The sequence below is a fragment of the Gobius niger genome (assembly GCF_951799975.1).
Source record: "Gobius niger genome assembly, chromosome: 14".
Lineage (NCBI taxonomy): Eukaryota > Metazoa > Chordata > Actinopteri > Gobiiformes > Gobiidae > Gobius > Gobius niger.
Window position 1 is genome coordinate 27,346,066 of NC_136865.1, and position 21,426 is coordinate 27,367,491.

Below are 21,426 nucleotides of genomic sequence, written 5' to 3' on the forward strand. Positions count from 1 at the left end.
GGGACGTCTCAGAGACATCTTTGTGACTAGTCTCCAGCTAGTGTCTAGGCTGGTATCAGGCTGAGTTGCCAAGATGTTGCGGAGATGATGGAGAGACAGCCAGTCACGACAGTCTCTGCAATGTCTCCACAACTCTCTCCGGTGAGGCCCTTTAGTATTTTAGCTCTATACTGCTGTGGGACAAACTGATGGAAACATTGCTGCTCTTCACTTCCTTTATTTTATTGTGATTAGTTTATTCTGTGATATTTTTCAGGATGTAATAATATGTATAATGTGTGAGCAAATGTCCACTGTTAAATAACTGATTAATCTCTTAAGTCTCCTCACACAGACATTTTGTGGTTGAAATCTCTGTTTAAACACCAGAGTCTAGACTGAGAAGGTTCACCTAAAGCCTGTGGGATTTGCACATGTGTAAATGAGGCGCGTACGTCTGAATGGAAAGCTCTGTGAGGGACGCAGCTCCAGGAGGCAGGACGTGTCCATTAATAATGACGTCTGAAACAACGAGACGCTGGTTCAAACCTCCCGCACAAGTGTAAAAACATCGTAAAAACAAAAGTTGGGTCCTTGGGCAAGAAGACGAACCTGTCTGTGCTGAATTACTCGGCGGCAGATTTTTGGGAGTCACACATTGCACTAAATGAAAAAAAAATCTATTATTAGAACAGTGTTGGAAGAAGTGCTCACTTTGTTTGTGATACAGGAGCAAAGTAAAAGTGTGGAAAAGTCCGCTTTCATAAGTATTGGATTCAAACTGGCATTAGATTAAAAAAAATGTGTTGGAAATAATGACATTGCTCGACTGTCTTTACCGTCTACACCCGTCAAATATAAATACTATGTTACAAAACACATTCAAAAGATTATTAGGCTGACATTGTTGACATTTCTCTGTTTGATTCGATGATTTCATCTTTTATACTAAGGATACTCTCTGGATGAACGAGAACCTTCACAAACACATTTCACTGTTTGATGTTAAAGTCTATATGACACGTTAGAAACATTTTAACACAATTATATTTAAGATTTAGAAAAAGAAAAAAAAGTGCCCAGCTTTCTTACATGTGACCATTTTTGAGATGTTTATAGTTTCACTTCCTTATTGGACACTGACAGGAAGTGACATAGACAGAGGCAAACCAAACTGTTGCCGTGCCAACCATGTTATGTCAATGGGAAATGAGTTAAACAGCTGTGGAGCTTTACCTCTGTCTATGTCACTTCCTGTTTGTAGTTCAGAAGTTAAAATAAGACTTTATTTTTCTGCCTTTAAATCGCTGCTTCAATGAATAACATTATAATTACTTCTAACAGATGTGATCCATCTAAATAAGTCATATTTCCTTAAGTATTAAAACCTGTCATATGCACTTTAACATTTCGTTATCCACATAGCATAATTCATTTTGTATTGTTAAAATGGCGATAAGAGAAAAACAATGTGTTTCCTATAAAATGTCTTTTTACCTCTTTTCCAAAAACAAAAATGAGTTAGGCAATTATGCTATGTGGCTAACGATTTGCAAATGAAATATGCTCAGATATTTTTTTTGTGTTCATGGCTTTGAAAATACTATACAAAAAGTAATCTTTAAATAAGTCAGTTGCTCTTGATTTCAGTAACTCGAACCACAAGTTATTTGAAACAAGATTGACTTAATTTAAGTGTCAGAACTTGCCTCATGGACAGATTTCTTGAAATCAGCTTTTCAAATCGAGGACAAATGCACTTATTAAGTAAAATGTCACTTTGTACTAGACAGGGTTTCCTCTGAGCATTAAAAGTCAATATATTAATTGTGCCAAAATCCAGGCCTTGGATGTCAAAAACTGGCATTAAATCTGCATTTGTTGGAAAATAATGATATTGCTCAAAATGTTTTACTGTATAAGTTCATCGAAAACACCAAAAGTGATGGTCTAAAACATGCTCAGCTGCAGTTTGGGATGAAATGTTTTTTTGCTGTAAGGTTGTCCAATTGTCTTTCCTCTGTTTGATGTTTGCAAATCTAAAGGAATGAAATATGCCCAGTTTGATTCTGTTTTTGTGGCATTAAAGTGTCGTATCTGGGCATTCAAAAGCATTACATGTGACCTGCATCCGCCTGTGTAAACCCTGCTGGGTGACTTTTTGCAGTGCGCCGTATCCGTGCGCTAAAATGGCCTCGGAAAAGCCTGACATTCGCCTCTCCGCTCTCTGCATAAACCGCTCTCCCTCCTGTCTCTTTAAAAGCAGAAGTGTTGCTTTGACATTGAGCTAATCCCAGTGAGGAGAGGGTTAAGGCCTTCTCTGACTCTGCACTCTGTCCCCTCTCCTCCCTCCCCCCCCCTCCCTCCCTCCATAACTCGCTCACTCACAGATCAGGGCTCGCGACAGTGTTTGTCTGCGCCTCACGCGTTCGCACATGTGCAGCGCCCGCGTCACGTGCCGCTGCTGCACCGGAGACACGCAGCGAATCAGAGGGCGGGAGGGAGGGGGGAGGGAGGGAAAGTGGGAGGGGGTGGGGGGGGATAAACAGACCAGAAGAAGACACCGGAGAGAGGAGAGAGTGCACCGGATTTAAACCAATATTTAATCTCAGGCTCTTTTTTAGACGGAAAATGTGTGCGGCTCACAGATTGGACCCGTTTACGCACACGCTGATCTCATGTGTTTGTGTCCTGGAGTAACACTGCTCTACAAAAGCGCTCAGGAGGCGACCGCTTTCTCCAGTTTGCATGAAATATTTGACACGTTCATGCTCGACTTCAGAGGTTTCCGGCGAGAGATTCAGTTCACAAAAAAAAACAATAGCGACAAAAGCAAAAGCATGGATTCGTGCAGCATAAACACTTTCTCATATTGAACAAATTAAAAGACATTAGTGGAGATGTTGTTAGTTGTGGTCCAAACTCACATTTACTAAGTTAACTCAATAAAAGCTATAATTTCATATCCCTTTTCCTCCGACTATGGCCGACCCGTTTCCCGAGGCAGGAAATGTCTCCACTTTAAGTGAACGTGGACTTGAGCCAGTGCTTTGTCTTTTGTTGATTTATTATTGATTTCCGCGGCAGTTTGTGTTACAAATGTCTAGACTTCTGCAGTGAATGGGAGATAGATCGAGTTTGTGGCAAATAAACGGGTAAACAGTAGCATCCAGCACTGCCTGTATCTATCTATCTATCTATCTATCTATCTATCTATCTATCTATCTATCTATCTATCTATCTATCTATCTATCTATCTATCTATCTATCTATCTATCTATCTATCTATCTTGTTCTGTTTTCTGGTTCTAGATGATGAATATTTCAGGTATTGTTCAGGCAGTGGTATCGTAAATGAAGTATCATTAAAGTACCAGTATCGAACACAAAAATGTACTGGTAATACTATTGATCATCATAAGTAAAATACTGAACTGTCCTCCACATTTTTAAAGCCCATAATCCGGCACGGAGTCGGTTCTGAGCCAGTCTGCGCTCGAAGTGTGGCCATCAGGGCGCCACGGAGTTACTAATCCCGTTCACGGAACTGAAAGTTTGTTTTTATGCTTAAGACCAACGCACCAGTAAAGTCGCCTCTTTTATTTTCTATGAGAGAACGCACTCCGAGGAAAACACAGGCTTTTAACCATCCTGCGGAGGCACAGATGGGACTCTGGCCTGTGACAGACAGGGAGAGCTATTAAAGGAACAGGCCACTGTTTTTCCATCCTGACATATGTTCTTACCTGAGCTTAGACGAGTTGATGTGTACCTGTCTGGTCTTTGTGCCCATGGAAGAGCGTGGTAGCTTCCAACTCCACCTCTGTTTGGAGCTATAGGAATATGTTGGGAGAGGTCAAATGCTAACAGCATCTTTGGACCAGACAGGTACGCATCAACTCGTCTAAGCTCAGGCAAGAACATATCTCAAATGGTGACCTGTTCCTTTAACTGTGTTGGGAGGGACGAGAGGAGCAGCAGGAAAAGAGAAACCTCAGGGCTCATGCTTCAGTTGGAGCAGATAAACTCCTATCAGTCGCCGACTCACTATTAACCTGCGAAAAAGAGCTATATATGCTCTCTCTCTGCTAACAGTGACCTATTTATTTATGAAAAATGTATAAAACATGTGTTTAAAGCCCTGCACGGCTTGAGAGAAGCCTTTGAAGTGCTGTGACACGGTGTGCTGTGGTCTGGCATGTAGTCATTCCCGCTACAGCCTGTAGAGGGAGCTCCAGGAAGACTCCTGACCCTTGAGCCACTGTTAAAACCTCGCAAAGACAATTCAAATTTAAAAATGAAAAGAAAAATCACTATAGTCTACCCTAAGAATGTTAAAAGCCTCAATGTCACTTGTCCAGGCACACTGACCTGCGCCGACAGTGACACGCGTCCTTTGTGGTTTATCAGACACTCGTACAGCGCGGCCTCTCGTAATTAAAAGCTGAACTCAGTCATTCCGTCAGTGACATCAGCGTTTGGGGATTTAACGCCATGTGACCTTTGCAGTGCCCTGTGCGGAGTAATTAAACGCGTACAGTGGAGGAGTTTGTGGAGAGTGTTTGTGAAACCTGAGCAGTGGGACAGCTGTAGCGCCCAGGGAGCGTGTGTGTGTGTGTGTGTGTGTGTGGGGGGGGGGGGGGGGGGGGGGGGGTTAAACCATGTTCCTCTTTGGGCTGGAAGTCATTCACCACTTCACATCCAGACTGGCCAGCGTTTTACTGTAAGGTTACACCAAGACGAGCCATGGGGAATATGATGAAACCCACTCCACAAGTCCAGATGGAGACTTTAACTGAATGTGCGCCGATCAATAGGAAACCGATATGGCTGATTGCTCCAAAATACAGCAGTTTCTCAACTTGTGTAGTACCATTGATGACATGCATAGACAAATTTACAGCTTGAAATAAAACTACTGAAACATTGCACCAGTGGCAGCTCATTAGGGCTATTGCACACTTGTTATTATTGTTACTATTACAACCCATTTACTGCTCGTAGCCTCTTTAAAACTTCACAGCAGCTTCCACTCGTTATCTTCTGTCCCCAGTGAAAAGTCCAGTTGTAAAGAGTCACCTAAAAAAGCAAAAAAATAAAATAATATCTATGTAATCTTTCGTTTTTTTGCTAGTTTTTCACTAGGTTGACGCATGCGAGTGAATGTGACCAATGAGGAGCTGCAGGACTAATAATGTTCTTTGTGGTAAAGATGCAGAAAACTACAATGATTAAACACATTAATGACATTAGGCAACTAGGTGATATAAGATAAACTACGAAAACTGACAAAACTGACAGGGATTTCACCTATAACCCCTGCCGTCCATGAGTTCACTGAGTACTTTGCTCACCAATGCAGCCAGATGTCTACAACAACACAGAAAGGTTATTATGGGAAGATTACTTGTCCTACTGAAAGGAGGTGAGTCATTTTATTGTGGACAAATAAATGAGTAAAATTGCTGACTGTCTGGACACAAAGCGACAGAGCCTGGGGGGTGGGAGGTGTGTGTGTGGGGGGGGGGTCTGGTTGCGGTGACATAACACGTTGTTGACATTATCAACCTCCTCCTTGACCGTGGCCCTTCCACTCACTGGAAAAAATGACCGTCTTAAATGAGATAAATGACTTAAAAGCGCTTGAATAAAAGTTCTTTGTGTTAAATTGGAGTCGGTTTGAACAAAACTAAGAGGAGATAAAGACGTTGATGCCGATGGAATGAGCAGAAATCCCACTGGAAAGCAGACAAATTCGCTTTTACTCACTTGAAATGATACAAAAGCATCTGAATTAAGACAAAATGTACTTCTTTCATCGGCAATAAGAGGTTGTATCTTGTGTCTAAGACAAAGCTTTAGATTTAATCTCTTGAATCATGTAGATTTATGTAATTTCTTCCTTTTTCCACTGATCTTCCACCTAAATGGGATTTGCCTTGCAACTTAAAAATGCATAAAAGTTCAGTAATAGTCATGATTTTTCTCATTCAGTTACATTCCAGAACCGTTTTGGTCCAGATTTATCTCATTTCGACACATTTAAGACAGAAAAGCATCATTTTGGCGTCCCACTTCATTCATTGTCTGATTTATTGTCACTATGGTTCTGCTGCGTCATGCGACAGAGCATGTGCCTCCTGCTCTGTTCCGTCTCTGTGCACATGTGTGAGTGTTAAGTGCCTGTCAATGTCGCTGTGAATAATGTACAGAAAAAGAGGCGCACATGACCTGCTCCTGTGGTGCCTCATACAGTATTATCATACCACCTTGGCCAAAGTGCCTCACACAACACAAAACACACACAATGGGCAGAAACATGAGTCATGTGCAGAAATAATCAGTAGGAGACAATGCTAGATCTGAAAGGCTGCTGAAAACCATTGAAAGAAAAAAGCATTTTCATGGAAATCCTGCACGAGACGCATGAATTCAAATGGCAACAATGTAAATCAGTTTCACTCGATTAAAACCATACGTATACACTACTGGAAACACTTTTTATGTACTTTTTCTTTAGCTCATGAAAGCAAAAGACAAGGGGTTAGCGCTCATGTTTAGCAATGTCTCCTTGCATGTTCTCCCTGTACAATAGGTTAATCCTCCGGCCAGGTGTTTCTGGCCATCAGCCTGGCTCCGCATCTGGAGATGGGTCACCGAGCGCCGGCCTACGCTGCTGCTCACTGCTCCTACAGGTTTCTGAGGATGGGTAAAATGCATAGAGCCAATTAATAAAGCATCACTTAACTTAAAGCAGTACTAAGTAACTCATGCCCCTAGAGGCCATAAGCGCCACTGCAGGTGTCGTAGCATGTTGCGTTTTTTTACTCATTAATTGTCCGTGAGAGTAAATTTTCTGACAGAAAAGGCAGTTAGCTTTGCCTGTTAGCCTGTTAGCTTCTTCTTCATGATTCCATTAGTGTGTATTGGGGCCTCCGACCCATAGGCAGCGAAGTTGCAATTGTGGTTTTCTGGCCAGAGACACCAGGGGGAGATGAAAGACCCCCCAAGCATGCCATTAACTCTTGTAGTACCCCCAGAGGGACTACAAAAAGGATTTATTAAAGTTACTTAGTACTGCTTTAAGATACTCTTTCCTCTTATATGTGTAAAAATACTTGTTCCTTTGGCAGATTATCTTACTTAGCCACTCAAATCAAGGGTAAATGTGCATATTCTAAGTAAATAGTAAAGTAAATAGTGGATTCAAGCATCATCTTTAGGCTATAGATGACGCATGAATCAACTACCAAAATCTTGTAGTGCGAGTTGTAAAGTCAATTTCGTAAAACTTCAGAATGTAAAAAGTCACATGTCAATTTGTTGTGAAATACTCCATGCCTCAACTTACTACTACATAACTCGTCTGCAGATTTCCTTCCACTCAGCCGCCTCTCATGTGGAACAATGGTACAGTACACAGTCCAGGGTCAGGCGCGTCCCGTCTCGGCGTGTTTACATTGAGGGAGGAGGGAGCCCTTTATGTAACTCTGGTCCTATATCGCATTCCTGCCACGGATCGGGTTTCCATGTGATGTTTGTGAAGAGCGTACACAAACAGCTGTAGGCAGGGCCCTCTGCCGCGCTTCCACAGAAATAAACACCAGAGCGGAAATGAAAGAGTCCAGACGATTACGGCGGCGCTGGCTAACGCCGAGATTAGCACCCAGATTGTAATTCCGCGGCGGCGTTCACTCGATACGTGCTACTGGACCGCGCTACTGAAACGCTACTCGCCAAAGTTTGTGCTTCAAGGAGATGTTTCGAAGTAGGGCTGTGTACTGTTGCTTTTTTTTCTCGATACAAGTACTTTAAAGATACTTGGTTTTCGATACCGATACCTGAACGATACCTATACTAAAATATTTGTCATATGGAACCATAAAACAGATTCATGTTCATTTATTCCTCTTCCTTCCATTTAATTTATTAAATGTTAAAAATATAAAATTAAACTTCCTTTGACTACTAAAGGGCAGATATTAGATTATACATTTCCCCCCATTTTCAACCAGTTTTTCCCACACATTTTTCCCCCTTTCTTTTTTTTTGTCCACTTTAACCACCAAACTTTTCAGTGTTTCCATTGTTTTCCCCACATTTTTAATTTTTTTAACCAATTTTTTCACTTTTTCCCAAAATGTTTCTACTTATTTCCCAAATTTTTCAAAAAATGTTCACCTTGTATTTCACAATTTTACTACATAGAGAAGAATTTAACTTCATTCATGCAATCTCCTTTAACTTCAGAAACTTAACGTTTCTTGGATCTTTTCTAGGATCGTTTCCAGGATCTTTTCTAGGATCATTTCTGGGATCGTTTCTAGTATCGTTTCTAGTATCGTTTCTAGAATCTTTTATAGGATCGTTACTTGGATCGTTTCTAGGGTCGTTTCTAGGATCGTTTCTAGGATCGTTCCTAGGATCGTTTCTAGGATCGTTTCTGGGATCGTTTCTAGGGTCGTTTCTGGGATCGTTTCTGGGATCGTTAATCGTTTCTAGGATCGTTTCTTGGATAGTTTCTAGTATCGTTTCTAGGGTCGTTTCTAGGATCGTTTCTAGAATCGTTTCTTGGATAGTTTCTAGTATCGTTTCTAGGGTCGTTTCTAGGATCGTTTCTAGAATCGTTTCTGGGATTGTTTCTGGGATCGTTTCTAGGATCTTTTCTAGTATCGTTTCTAGAATCGTTTCTGGGATTGTTTCTGGGATCGTTTCTAGTATCGTTTCTAGAATCGTTTCTGGGATTGTTTCTGGGATCGTTTCTAGGATCTTTTCTAGTATCGTTTCTAGGGTTGTTTCTAGTATCGTTTCTAGGGTCGTTTCTAGGGTCGTTTCTAGGGTCTTTTCTAGGATCGCACTATTTCCCCAAAACGCTAATTTCAAATGGTTTCATGATGCTGAAGGTTCCTCCGAATTCCGTGTAAGTGATTTTTTAATTATGATGGGATCCGGCTTTGAATTCTCCAGACGAGTGAACTTCCGTCTCCAGCGAGTGCCGCGGGGAGTCTCTTCTCTGTGGAACAAACTGATTAGAGCCGTAATTAAAAAGAAACTGCTCCCTCCAGTTTCTTTTGGAAGCACAACCTCATGAGATGTAACGGCATTGCTCAAACAGGCGAGGAGAAAAAATCTGTAAAGAAAAAAAGAAAGTCAAATTTCGTCTTGATTCTGGGGTTCAAAGCAAAATTAATCAGGTTTGGAAATATATACCAACCAGTCCCTTTAAAACTATCTTTCTACATCTAGCTAGTTTGAGATATAGTCACTGCGATGGGAGGTAAGTGCTTTGTGAGAAAAGGTGATTTGAATCGACAATGTAATTCCCATGTGAATCTATGGAGAAATCATCTAAATAATGAATAGAGCCAGGTTTACATTTATGGTTTCATTTTGTTATACTGTATTAATTAGAAAGGTTTTCTCAAGGGGATTTTGAATATATTCTTTAGTCTTTGAATAAGCCATTTAAAAGTGAAAACATTTCAATTTCGCCTCATTAAATCAGACAGGAATAACACCTTAAAAAGTCCTTCAGCAATAACCTTCAAAATGTTCAGTACAAGACTGGAAAGTTTGGGGTCTCTTTGACATAACATGGTTGGCACGGCAACAGTGTAAAATTGTTTGCCTCTATCTACAAAGGGGGCGTGACCTCGTCAAGGGGGAAAACAGGATCTTTGCCATTTGCCATTTGTCAATTGACAATGTCAAGTCTAAATTGGATCCGTATATATTCACTGAGATTGCTCAGTAGAAGCGAAGAAAAAAAGGCAGTCGTAGCTTAGCATTAGCATGATGCTAGCATGTAGCATTTTGTTAGCATTCTCCATTTTTTATGCATTTATGGGCTGTTGAACCACTTTGCTCCTCACCATGTCTTTGTGCATGTTTATTTAGTAGAAAACTATATTCATGATTCAGCATAAAGTAGTTTTTGAATAATAAGAGAAAATTGTTTTCCCCCTTAACTGTTTTCAAACATGACCATGTATGGGTGATTCTAGAGATGCCGTCTGTGTCCAATAAGGAAGTGAAATTATAAACATCACAAAAAAGGTCAAGCTAAAGAAAACTGGGTACAATTTTAGCAAAATCTTAAATATAATTGTGTTAATTATGTTTTAGCAAAAATGTGTGTAACGTGTCATATGCATTTTAAGTCAGAAAATGAGCTACAAATCTCATTATTAACCACATGGAGAAACATCGGTGCTGTGTTTATTTGTAGACGTTATCTCTGCCCTTGTAGGGATTTCCGTCTTTTGTTTTCCGGGCCCATCTCCAGATTTTGAGGCAGAATATCAGCCTGAGGCACCTACAGCAGCAGCAAGCTCTCCCCGCCGTTCATGCTTTTCCCTGAACTCATTGTCATCCTTGTCCTGCCACTGACCTCTCCTGAAATTATAATTGCAATACGAGTTTACAGTGGACTCTGTGCCCCGCGTCCGAGCTGCAGTTTGTTTACAGCGGCAGTAGTGGTAAAGGAATTCAATCTCGTTTTCTTTCTTTTTTTCCACCGTGTGCCTATATAGCGCAGTACAGTATATTGAGTGGCGCTGTGGACTTAATTATCCCGACTGCAAATGCGATTCTCTCCAGTGCGTCGTTAAACTTCGGCTTATTGCACGCGCGGGAATGGGATGAAAGGTTTGCGTGAGGAGAAAATGTAAATAAGAGCAGACAATAACTGCCAATCGGTGAAAACAAGCCACTTAAATCCCAAGTGTCCGCGGCGAAGGTGTGCGTTTCAGTTGATGAGGGAGCTCTAGTTTCTTGGTTATTTCGTAGCTTAAACCGAAATCTCCGATAGTCACTTCACAACCAGAGACATTACTTTGAGCAGGAAAACTCCTATGTTCATAAAGGTGGTGTTTTTAGATCCTGGCTAATGTTAAAGGGACTAGAGATGGAAGTTTACATTTTTAGACTCGCTACTGCCACCTCAGGTCTTGTGCGTTACTGCAGTTTCTACTTTAACTTGTGCATGACGGCACTTCGAATTAACATCTTTTTCTGAACATTAGGACATGGCTAGAACATGTAGGGGGGGGAAAGTACATGATTTTAAATTTTTTAAAGTCCCTCTAGTGCCTTTAAGTTGATATAGTTAAGTTAAAATAGTGACCTGATCCAAACTCTCGTCTTCAGTTTAGGTCAGTTTGTTTAACTTTTTTCTAGGTATTTATTTTTGACAGGAAAAAACTGGTATCCTTCTTTAAAAATACTTAGGATTCAAAATCCCTCCTGAAAAATCTTTGAAAAATATTTTTCTACAAAATAAAACCATCAATTTAAACCCTGCTCTATCCATTATTTTTTATAATACCATAAAATGACAAAAAAACTAGCAATATAGTTTTCCGCATATGTATATTTCAGCCTGAAAGACTCTCAGAGACAGACAGACTTTATTGAACGTGAATCATGATTGGGGCTCAGGTGCCGGTGGAAGATTGCAATAATTTGGAATACATGGCGTTGATCGATGATGGCCAGAATCTTCCCCCGGAGCCCGGACTCTGGTGGAGTTAGAACGAGACCCAGCGCTTCTGGTTGACGTGATGAGCAGAGCCTGAGGAGAGGCCAGGCGGAGGAGGGGCTGAGGAGGGGCGCAGCACAGCTGGGAAACAGCCGAGTGATTGACAGGGGAGCTTAAGAAGGGGATCCTGGGCAATGATTGGCTGACGCGAAGGTGTGGCTTGCACTTGGGCCGTGATTGGGCGATTAGTGAAGGTTGCCGTTGATGAGGCGATGAATGAAGGCTGCAGGTACAACTTCCAGGTTGAATTTGCGCTGAAGCTTCATATCAGTAATCTACAGCAAAAGTTTCTAATCGATTTATCAAAATTTGTATGTTTTTCCCTATTCACCTGCAGTGTCTCTCCTTAATGCTCTTAATGCACAGACATAATATATGTAAATAATCGTGAGTATTATTTTTTCAATAATCGAGCTGCCCTACATTGATCATTCCAGCCTCGCTATCTGCCTGCACGATTTGGCTGTTATTTCCTATATCTCTGGGCTGATACCTGGCAACCCTGCACTGAAGTTTCCACCGGTGAACCATTAACATCCCACGCGAAGCTGTTTAACATGTTGTCAGTGATTCTTCAATACTAACTCTTTAATTACTGATCTATCCGAGATGGTCTCACAAACTCTCCACAGGAAAACAACCTCTCAAAGTCGTTATCTCCGACATTTTTCAGAAACGGAACCAGAAAACAAAGACAAAACTGAAAGACGGCCGTAATTGATGGTGTAATGGTGAAAGAATAGGCCAACACTTTGTCATCGAAGCACCTCACACGAAACCGGCAGCGCTTATTGTCTGAACGCCGGCGTCACATTAACATGATCTGACTCACGGCTCCGAGTTTAACGCTCGACGAACTCCCACGACAAAAACAGATGAAAACACAGGCTCTGCAAAAAGTGTTTGTGCGGAGAGACTGATGCGAACTGATGGAGGAGCGCAACCCCATCGTCTCCAATCGTTTTCAGCGTCGTTTTCGGTAAATACTTTGTCATTTGTCATTGTCATCTGAAGATAAGCAGGTGAAATGGTGACAAAGTGAATCAGCAAAGGCATCGCTAGGTAGTGGTCGGCTAATGTACCCACCACTGGCACAAAGTAGCAGGCCAAGGTTTGTGAGGAATAGACATAGAATTACAACTCACAACTCAAAAACGATCGATTTGACGAAGTTGCAAAGACAATTCCTTTCTTGTACAAGTTCAAAATGAGCTTATGGATCCTGAACATACTTACATTTTTCATGCAGCCACACAGTAATGGTTCATGCTTCATACATTTCCTGTAGTACCTTTACTTTCCATCACGATGACCTCTAGGGGGCTCCATGATCAATTGTTTTAGGGTTTCTTGTAGGTTTTCTCTGCTGATGGTCATGTCTTCATGATTAGTGCTGGGTCTGTCACATTTTTTTGGGATACCAATACCTGAACGATACTTTTTACGATAACTATACTAAAATATTTGCCATCTCGAGCCATAAAACAGAACATTAATGAGAATTTGTATCATTTATTTAAGCTGAAACAACCAAGTAACTTCCTTTAAGGCTCTCCCTGGATTGACATGCATCAAAGCTAGTGGCACAGTGGTTAGCGCTCATACTTCACAGCTAGAAGGTCCTGGGTTCGATTCCCACCCGACGGGGCCTTTCTGTGTGGAGTTCGCATGTTCTTCCCCCATGTCTGCCTAGGTTTCCTCCGGGTACTCCGGTTTCCTCTACCACGAAAAACAGGCAGATCAGGATGAATGCGAGTGTGTTTGAGGCTACAATCCGGCGTGGTGTGTTTACATGCATGAGACCCATGTATGTTCATCAACATGCACTGTCCCGGCCAAATAAAACCAATAAAGTGTCTGCTTTTGATACTTTTATTTGTACTTTTTTCCCCAATACAATACTGTATCATTTAAAGTGATAGTCTGTAAGATTGCAAAGTGAGGAGAGAGTGAAATTTGAAAGAAAACAATCAAGTTCCCTCCCCCCCCTCCTGATTGGACCAGAAAGCCACTCCTAGTTTGCCAAATGAGAAGAGTAAACGTTCATAAAGAAATGATCAAGCTCCTCCCCCGCCCCTCCTGATTGGACCCGACAGACCGGTTCACGGGAAAGCTCGCCTCATTGGTCAAGGCGATAGCCCGGGGATTCTGATTAGTTCCTGAAATCAGCAAAGGGAGGGACAATAGAAATGTGTTGTGTTAAATTGCAGACCCGGGTGGCCAATTATACGCAATTTATTTAATATGTCAAACATGTAAACTTACAGACTGTCACTTTAACGGCCCAGCCCTTTTTATGATACAAAAGCAGATTTCAGCGTTGGCTAAAATCCGCTCCATCCTAGCTGTGCGCTGGTATTTAAGCGGCGTGTAGTGAGTAGGCTTGCTCTCCGTTTGACCGCTCAGACCTCTTCATTGCTCATATCCCGGCTCGTCCTGAAATACCTGCGCCCCCCCCCGGCCCCGCGAGCGCCGGGCTGCGGAGGAGGATCAGGTGAAGGGATGGTTTTACATCAAACAAAGCATTAGTGAAAGAAGTGGAGGAAGCGCGGTGGTCACGTGGTCGCGCTGCTGCGGGCCCGAACCACCTCTGCACCCGCGCGTTAGTCACTGTTTGGGAATATGATGAAAACACAACGTTGAGGGAATAAAAATACATCTGAGGTCTCGCGAAATGTGTAGGCTCCAGCTTTGACTGCGGCTGCTTCTGCTTTTACCGGGAGTTTGGGACGTGCCGCTGCTCCAGATGAATATGGGAGACGTTTCTCAAAGATTTGGAGTCGATTCACTGCAAACAGCTGTGGGAGGGGAGAGAGCACATTAATACAGTATCAGTAGAATTCTTGGTGATTGGTTGAGAAGCAAAAGATGCCAAAGGTGTTGAACTCATACCAGTAGCATCAAACAGAGGAATGAGTGGGATTTTAATATTAATATTCAAAAGCAAATGGGGTAAAATGGGCAACTTTTGAGCAAATATATGTATTCAATTTAAAGGAACAGGCCACCGCTTTTAAATGCTGAGATATGTTCTTGCCTTAGACGAGTTGATGTGTACCTGTTTGGTCTTTACGCGTCCCCTCAGTCATGCAAACATACCAAAGATGTTGTTAGCATTTAGCCCCTCCTCCTCTCCTCTATGCAGCCAAACTGGGGTACACGATCCAAGTAAAGTTATACAAAATGAAACATGTCGATTTTCGAAGCTGATAAAAAGGGGAACTATATTGTTAAGCGTAATAATACCTTAGGAGCACTTCGACGTCTGTGCAGTAATATCTTCACTCCTAAAGATTTACAATATAGTTCCCCTTTTGTCCGAAAATCGACATGTGTACCGACTGTACTTGGATACTTGGAGCTTCTTCTAACTTCACCCCCGTTTGGCCCCATAGAGGAAAGGCTAAATGCTAACATCATCTTTGGTCTTTTTGCGTGACTGAGCGCAACCGTAAAGACCAGACAGGTACGCATCAACTCGTCTAAGCTCAGGTAAGAACATATCTCAGGATGGAAAAACGGTGGCCTGTTCCTTTAAGTAAGTAAGTCCTTTATTTGTCATTATACAAATGTACAACGAACCGATGTACTGCCTTCAGTCCTCCTCTGAAACAGCTCCCTGTTTCAGAGCGTGGTGTCCTGCACTGGTCAGCTCCACCTCTTCCTTTCTCTTCTCCCTCTGCTCATCTTTGTCCTCCTCCCTCTCCCCTGGCTCTTCTCACCTTGAAACTCCGCCTTAGAGCTGAGCCAGGACTCAGTGAATATAAAAACGCAATAGCAGGGCTTGTGTGGCTTAGCTAGAGTCTTGCCCGTATACCTCCTCGTTTGCCTCCACTGTGCTGCAGGTGTGGGGGATTCTTGGTGCCTCTTCAGTGTTTGATCATCAGCTGCTTGTTTCAGCCAAACCTGCAGCTGAATGCATACTGGATCATATGTTTTTTTTGTATTTTTGACTAACTTAACTTAAAAAATAGTCAAGCAATGTAATTATTAAGCCAGGAACCTTTAAATAACACCATTTAGCGCCTCCATGTTGGCACAAACCCTGGTACTCCTGGTTCATCTCACACTAGAGCTCCGTTAGCCTCAAAAGATCGACGTTTTCTACGTAGTTCCGGACCCTGATACCACCCGGTGACGCAGGGAAGAGAAACGTAATACGACTTAAATGAACATAAACGTGCTCGGCGTTCTGTGGACCTTTTCACATCTGACCCAGTCCAGCTCAGAGACAGGAAATGAGCGAGGGAGAGACAGATAGAGCGAGGGATAAAGAGTTTTTGGCGCGAGTTCAAAATCTGGCCCCGAATGGTTGTTATTGGAGGAGGATTTACCCGGGATCAGGCTTCGCGCTGAGGCTGCCAGCTCATCCCTCTCCGCACTCGGGCATCGGAGTCTATAGAAGCAGATAAAGGTCACGTATACGGAGCAGGAGCACTTTAAAGCGTTAAAGCGAGGGGGTGGAGGTGAGGATTTGGGGTTTTTGCAGCAGCGCATTCATCAAAGTGAGATTTAGGCTGTGGAAGAGTGAATTAAAGAAAAGGCCATGGTCTGGATTCAATCATAGAACAGTTTATTATTCATTTTTTAAAGGGGGCACAGTGTTAGAAGTGCAGCGCGGATTCCGTGAGTCTATCCCAGGGCAGCGGTGGCTACAATGAGTGAATGAATAAATAATACGAGGCAGCGCTTTGAGAAGGTTGTCAAGCTTCCATTGAGAGATGCACTTGAAATCCGTTTGTGCAGGCAGCAGCAAGTCAGATTTACGGCGAGACACGGCAGGTTAAAACATTGATTAACTTCATTGTCTTAGTTTTAATGTCAGAGTAAAAAACAACAACCTTCGTTTTCTCAAAATGATACACAAGTAAATCAATCAGCAAATCAGGCAAATCATAAAACAAGGCAAATTTGATTTTTTACAGATTTTTAAACCCTGAGGGTATATTATAAACAAAGCAAAAAACAGACCTTGGTGCATGGTCTTCACCTAATTGTTTATTGAGTGAAAGAAGATCGAAGTAGAATTGAAATCAGCGCAATTTATTGCTTTACTTAAAGGGGCTAGATGCTAGATACTCACTACTGCCACCTCAGGACTTACGTGTAGCTGCAGTCTCTATATTGAGCTTGTGCATGACGGCACATCAGACCTGAATTAACACCTTTTTGAGTGACAGTGCAGGATTTTAGAGGCAGTTGTGGTGAACAGGTCTGGGTTCATTCTACATATTAGGACATTAAACTCTGTATAGTCCCTTTAAGCACTGCTGTGCACGGCGTGAAACATGCTTATAATCAATTAGCTTAAACAATTCAGATGTATGGGAAGGATAGTGAGATCATGAAACGAGTTTGGGCTAAACCAGCTTTATAAATACTTAGGATTCAATATCTCCCCTGAAAAAACAAAATGAAACTATCAATTTAAACCCTGCTTTATACATTATTCAGATGAAGTTTGGTCATTTTATGCTTACATTTTTTTTTTAATAATAACATAAAATGACCAAAAACTAGCAATGTAGTTTTCCGCATATGTATATTTCAGCCTGAAAAGACTCTCAGAGACAGACTGCATTAGAAAGTTTATTGAACATGAATCATGATTGGGGCTCAGGTGCCGGTGGAAGATAAGATGCAGTAATTATTTGGAACACATGGCGTTGATGGATGATGGCCAGAATCTTCCCCCGGAGCCCGGACTCTGGTGGTGTTAGAACCAGACCCAGCGCAGCCGGTCAACCCGATGAGCAGAGCCTGAGGAGAGGCCAGGCGGAGGAGGGGCTGAGGAGGGGCGCAGCACAGCTGGGAAACAGCCGAGTGATTGACAGGGGAGCTAAAGAATGGGATCCTGGGCGACGATTGGCTGACGCAAAGGTGTGGCTTGTGCTGGGGCCGTGATTGGGCGATTAGTGAAGGTTGCCGTTGATGAGGCGATGAATGAAGCCTGCAGATACAACTTCCAGGTTGAATTTGCGCTGAAGCTTCATATCAGTAATCTACAGCAAAAGTTTCAAATCGATTCATCAAAATTATAATGTTTCTCCCTATTCACCTGCATTGTCTCTCCTTAATGCACTGACATAATACATGTAATGCCACAAACACACATTTGCGCAAAATTAACATGAAATTTCCACAAAATCTGCAGTTGTGTTTGTGTTTGGGACCATATCTACAAACGCACTAAGTAAAAACGGCTAATGACATTTAAGACCTTAATTTAAAATGTCGATAATCTTTCTAACACGTATTTATCCTTTCACGTATCGACTAAATTGCATCCATTAATTTGTCCTCTCGAATTCTCCCCGCTCTTGCCTGCTCCAGTCGGCTGCACAGTTTACCAGTTTGCAGCTCCGTGGTTATTTTTAATCCGTGGCACATCGCCCAGAGCCCCAGCAGCTCCAATCTCACTCTCTCCAACCCACCATCGCTCTGAAAACGGGAAGCTTTTCTTTAAACCAAAAAAAAAAAACATGCATTTTGTTGCCTTTTCTTTTTTCCAGTGCAGATGGAGGCTGCAAGCTGTGTCTCCTTCTCTCTCTCTCTCTCCACAATCACTGTCCGCATGATCAACTCCTGAAACCTGGAATAACCTTATTAATATCTCTGTAAATCTCCCTTATGTCACAAAGGGGCGCCTTGTCTGCTGCTGTCATGTGAAACCGCCGCTTCTTTCGTAAATAGATGCCGTTTGTTGTGACCAGTTCTCTTTTTATTTTTTTTATATCTGATGCCACAAAAGGGTTAAAAGGTTTGATGCTTCACACTCCAGATCCAGCCTGACATGAACTCGATGCCCTTTGTGGCTTTGGCTGGCTCCGCGCTGACACCTGGTGGTCAGTGTGCGGGGGAGCAGGGGCTCAGATGGTTAAACTCTGGATAAAAAGCACATAAAATTTAAAAAAAAAAACACTAAAGAGGAAGTAAAATCATTAAAGGATTCGTTTATTAGTTTAGTTTATTATTAGGATCCCCATTAGCTGAGCCTTACAGCCAGCTAGTCTTCCTGGGGTCCTTGTTAAAAGCATCCATATACAAAAACACAAGTCCAATGTAAACATGACTTCATTCTGCATCCTCAAAGATAATCAACACCAATATAGTTCTTCAGTCGTTCTTTGAAAACAGATTTGTGTTTCTATTTAAACCAGGTTTAGTGGCAAGACGTTCCATCCCATCATAGCTCTATAGACAAAAGAGAAAATGTGTATTTGCTTTGGGAATTGATGCATGTCTAGTGTTATAGCCGTGTGACTCTCTGTTGTTTTCGAAATTGACTAAATGAAAACATAGGATTTTTGAGCTTCAATGTTTTCCAAGTAGAGAAAAACGATGAAGCTAAAGCTTGATCTTTCACCTTAAAGGGACTATACAGAGTTTAAAAATGTTAAAATTATGTATTTTCCTCCCTCTACATGTTCCAGCCATGTCCTAATGTAGAATGAGCCCAGACCTGTTCACCACAACTGCCTCTAAAATCATGAACTGTCACTCAAAAAGGTGTTCATTCGGGTCTGAAGTGCCGTCATGCACAAGCTTAATATAGAAGGTGCAGTTACACGTATGACCTGAGGTGGCAGTAGTGAGTATAAAATGGCAAACTTGCATCTAGCCCCTTTAGAGGCCCTATACCTGATTTTTTATTGCAAACAATGAAAGTGGAAGCCAGTAAATTAAAATGTTAGTTGTGGTTCAAACTCATTCATAACTTTCCTAATATCTTTGTAGCATCCGAATTCTTTACAGGGACAAGTTTATTGGCACATTTCACAACTTGCAGGGTCACTTTTCAGGGTCACTTTCACAAAAATGCTAGAAAAATAGCCTGAAAGTTCATAAAATTGATTGACAAATGTTTCATCATTTGATCACGCTGTTTTCCCCTCAAAGATTTGAGTTCACAATTTCCAAAAGGAAGACAAAATACATTTCATTCCATTGCTAGAAGTTAAATCAGGTATAGCTCCTTAAAGAGTGCATAGTTTTTACTGGTTCTATGGAGAGCTCTCTAACCTACATAAAACAATATAGATTATGTAAAACCATGAATAGAAATAAAACAGATAAAAACAATAAAATGAGTAAAAATAGTGGATAAATATCACAGAGATTTCCAAGTTAGTCAGAGGTCGGGTAGAGTAGCGAAAATATTTACTCAAGTAAGAGTAACTTTAAATTTTAATTCATTTATATAGTGCCTTTCTACCTGCTTTAGGCACTCAAAGAACTTTACTTCAAGGAACCAGTCACCCATTCACACACCAATATGCAGACACTGGAGGCCAGGTGGGTGAGGTGTCTTGCCCAAGGGATTTGAACCGCCGACCCACCGATCACGAGACGACCCGCTCTGCTCTCTGCGCCTTTACATTACTTACTTTACGTGACATAAATGATGAGAAACAAAGCCTGAAACGATGTAAAAATCCTCGTATCTCCAAAGGAAATGCCAAGAAATATATACAAAAAATATTACTCTGAAGAATATACACAAACTACATATACTGTATGTGTCACATGAAGCTTTTGCCGCTTGAAGACTTACTCACTGCGGAACAAATAACTATTTTTACACATACTTCATTATAATATTACTCAAGCAGAAGTAAAAAGTACCATATCTTAGAAGAACACTTCAAAACAATGCATGGTGGTCTTGTTATGGTTTACTACTATATTTTAACAGTTATCACTATATTCTTCATTAAGGCTAGTACTTGTGAAGCTATAACTCAATGAAATTACTCCAAAGTATCTGGTTCCTTTGTTCACTTCTTCAATATACGTTGTCGTGGAGGGGATTTGTTCGACAGACCGTGATCTCATACTAGAAGTAAAAGTACAGTCCAGGTGTTTCGATCAAAGAAAAATGCATCTCCTGCTCCTGAAAACGAGCTCTAAATCTCCGGTGGAGACGTCAGGACTCCACTGGAGGAGGTTTTTGGAATAAACCCAGTGACTTCTTGCAGCTGGGTCCGTCCGTTTTGCTTTAGGGACATACCTCATTATCTGTCCCAGCTGTGGAGCAGAACGAGTTCTAACCTTCGTCACTGTAACAAAGGTGAACTCAATATTTGCGCTCTCTTTTACTCACTCGTGGATATTTTAGGAGGACGCGGGTTTACTGGAAATTCACTGCATGAAGTTTTAAACAAATCATCCATTTCTTTTCTTGAATATTAATGTCACACCCGGGGGAAAGAACCAGCCATGAAAGATGATTTTGTGAAATATAAATACACTAATCTATGATTCAAACACTTACTCGAAAATACTGCAATTATGGCAATTTTAGGAAATATTCCGTGGGGGAGGCCTCCGGAGCCCACAATTACAAAACAAAAGGTGGTTTAGTTTTAGATAGGGAGGCATTGATTAGATACTGGTATCGGATATCGCAGCCGATACTTGAAAAAATAGGATATCAGGTACATCCGATACTGAACCGATACCAGGTGTTTTGGCTCTGACCATTTTAAAACTACAACTTTTACCGACTAAATCTAAGTGAATATGGGCATGCTGTGTCTCATTTTGAAGGGCAAAACCTGGAGAATTCAGTCTATTTTTGATGCCGCGGCTAGCAACAGTATGCTAAGCTAGCGCTAATCAAGGCTGGATCACTTAATAAAATAAAATTGGCCACTACTTGAGTCCCAAGTATTTATATTGGTTAAAGAAAAACTGATCTAACATAGGCTATTTGTGATATGATAAAGTGTAATTTATTAGTAGATATGATTGATATGCAACATCTCATTTACAAGAGCTACAAGATCAGACTTTATTGGTATCGGTTAATATCGGATATCGGCAGATACACAAATCCCCAGTATCAGTATTTGAAGCAAAAAAGCTGGATCGGTGCATCTCTAGTTTTGGACATAGGACATAAGATT

At 41.6% G+C, this 21,426-nt stretch overlaps 1 protein-coding gene across 1 annotated transcript in view; it reads left to right on the plus strand.

Moving 5' to 3' along the window:
* Window positions 1-21,426, plus strand: part of dbpa (D site albumin promoter binding protein a) — a 48,165-nt gene that overhangs the window by 22,560 nt on the left and 4,179 nt on the right. The window lies entirely within an intron of this gene.